Here is a 3,177-nt window from a genome sequence, read left to right as displayed (position 1 = left end):
TTTATAATCATATTTCGCATTATATCCTCTCTTCACTCAAAAGAAAAGGTTCCTTAGTCACTGGTCCTGGCGTCTCTGATGCGCAGGGAACAATCGTTGTTCTTGGGGTCTGCATGGAGAAATCAGCTCTGTGTCTCTCTCTTCACTAATTTATTTGGGTTGTTTGTGGCCACAGTATAATCGTATTATGACCAGCCCTGATGCCAGTACCAGGTCGTGTAGAGTGTGTTGGAAGGGAACCATGGATTCCACGGGTGGGAGAAGGAGCAGGGAACGTGGATGCACAGACGATCCCTGCACTCGGAGCTCATAGCCTGGCTGCTCCTGCAGGGACACTACTGTGTCCGGGACCAAAAAGCCAACAGGGTTTTGGGAGTTTAGATTTTTGGGGGACAGAGGTGTGGGGAACTGACTGTAAGCTAACAGTCTGCCCAGCCCCCCAAGTCTCTTGCCTGATTAAGTTGCAAAAGGCTAAGCCCTTCCCCACACCTCCATGTTAACTCTAAGGCTCGTCCTGCCCCTCATTTTCCCCAGAAAGACTAAAGGCAAGTAAGTTTCTTCTTTGTGTAAAGTTAGGATGTTAATGTAAGGTGGGGGTTTTCTGCACTTGGTAAAATTCTTGGGTTGCCTTGGAAACATAATCAAAGATCTCATTGATTTGCTAATGACTTACTTAGCCCTATAAAGAATGATGCAACTTTGTGAGCCCCCTCTGTTTTAACTATCAGCTTTGCAGAGACTTCCTAAACCCATTTTTTTTAATTCTTTAAGTCTATTTTCTTAATTTCGCACCATTCCCACACAGGACCTGGAAATACAACTTGCGCTAGTTGGTGATACTGAGGGACACAGAGATTCAGGCACAACATCTGCGCCTCCCATACCCGCCCACCTCCCCTCCCTGGGCCCACTCACAGCAGGGCCAGCAGCAGCAAGAGCACCATGGCTGCATCTGACAGGGCACATTGGGTCCAGGTCCCTGTGTTAGGGAGGGAAATGCTGAGCTGTGGGGTGGGGCTGAGGGCACCCCAACAGGAAACCCGGGGTGACAGGGCTACAGTCAGGTCTGGAAAAGAAACTTGGGCTCCACAGGTGGGCGATGGAAGGGTGCAGTAGGGAACTAGAAATCATCCTTCTCCCCTCCCTGCCTGACCCTGCAGGTGGATGTACTGAGGCCCCAGAGGTTGAAAGAAAAATCAAAATATGAATCTGAAATTTAACACCTTATAGATGATGTTTAAGTCAAGAGGAAGGTCTCCCAAAGGCCATCATAGTCAAAACTAGTCCTGGTGCCACAGGGACTCACCCTCCAGCTAACACCACTTAAAGTTCTGAAAAACATTAATTTTTAAAAAGATTTTGTTAACTGGTTTCACAGAGGGGAGTGGGGACGAGATGTAGTTGCTTCAGTCTAGCTGTTCATTGGTTACTTCCCATATGTGCCTTGATGGATAAGCCCAGGGTTCAAACCGGTGACCTCAGCACTCCAGGTTGGTGCTCTACCCAGTGTGCCTTCAACAGCAGGCAAGGAAAATGGTAATTTTTAAAGCTCTTTACACTGCAGAAATGCTGGCAAAAAAGAAAGGAATTTAGACCCAACTCCAGTGGAGGGTGCAGCCCGGGGAAAAGATGAGTGTTAAAGCCCTTTGCTCTGGGGCTTTTGGTGGACATGGGATGCATAAGCGTTGGTCTTCTAGGGTCTGAGGGTCTGTGGGAGAGCAATGGTGCACAGGCCCCCTAAAAACGGGATGTGTAAATAGAGCTCTTTCTCCATTTGGCGGAGACCCAAAGGCTGGACCTCACACAGCACATTTGCCACCTGAAACCCAGGAAACTCCATCTTCAGGACCCTCATGAGCTCAGTCTCTTTGCAAAGACCACCAAGGGCTCAAGTTATTGTGGATACAACGTACAAAGCACTGCACTTTTATGAAAAAAGGAAACTTCATAAATCTTTTCCCAAATTTGACAAAGACATGAAACACTTCAGACCTCCCAGTAACACACTGTGTGATTGAAAGGAAGTTTCTTAAACTATACAGAAGAAAATGAGATGCCAGTCAACCGTGCTGAAAGAAATACTGAATTCTCTTTCTTCTTTATATTATGTAAATATAGGTAAGACAAAATGGCATTGGAGTAGGCGGACGTACCAACATCTACCTCCCAGAACCAAAGTGGAATACAAACTAATTTTAAGAACTATCATCTGGAAAAACCAACTTTGGACTAAACTAAGAGTACTCTTCAACCAAGGAACATTGAAGAAGCCACACCAAGACTGGTAGGAAAAGCGGAAATGCAGAGAGGGCTGCCCGACTCCTGGAACGAACGGCAACTGGGAGAGACTCGTGTGGCGGAAAGTGAGTTTAGCAGAGAGGGGAGGGTCCTGAGCCCCAGGAACAAAGCTCCAGCCTGCAGCCCCAGAGCCTAGAAGAGGTGTATGGACAGTATTTAGCTGGAATCAAGTCAGGATACTGTTTGTTAGAAAGAGTCTGATTTCTCAGATACAGGATTCTTCTTAAAGGGACCATGCAGAACACCTTTCTCAGAACCATTCACCTAAGGCTCCAGGGGACGGGGAGAGAGGAGAGTGCCAGAGTAGCAGGAAGAGAGTGTAATCTAGGAAACACAGGGAGAAACATTTTGGGAGACAGCCACCCTAACCCCTGGGATGAGTCACTCCCCAAATCTGAAGTGAATATTTCCCCTGGAAACAGCAATACCAGCACAGGGAAGCAGGACACCAGCCAAACAAGCTCTCCTGGGGCACTCAGAGCAGAGTCGCATAGAAGGAGGGAGCTTTGGGGACTATAGTAGTGAGTCTTAGGGTCTAAGATGCAGCACCCACACCCCACATGGTTGAGTTGCTCGCTGGAGGGCGGGCGGTGGCAGGACGCGGAAGCGTGGTTCTTTCGGCAAGGGCAGAAGCCACCACTGGGCAGAATTGTGAGCTCAGTCTTACCTAGCTGGGGAGGAGGGGGCATGCAAAAGCAGTCAAGCCCAGCTGTGGGCAGCCTGTAATCCAGCCTATGAGAGAAGGGCAGGAACCCTGGAAGGGGTGGAGACCAGCCCTTGAGCAAGGGAACAGGAGCACAGCCTCGCACTGCCTGCAGAACCAAGGCTTGTGGTTTGACCAAGACTTATGGCTTGACTTGGGAGCCGACTCCTCCCATG

The sequence above is a fragment of the Saccopteryx bilineata genome, chromosome 3 (genome assembly GCF_036850765.1).
Source record: "Saccopteryx bilineata isolate mSacBil1 chromosome 3, mSacBil1_pri_phased_curated, whole genome shotgun sequence".
NCBI classification, from domain to species: Eukaryota; Metazoa; Chordata; class Mammalia; order Chiroptera; family Emballonuridae; genus Saccopteryx; species Saccopteryx bilineata.
Note: the sequence above shows the minus strand (reverse complement) of the source record.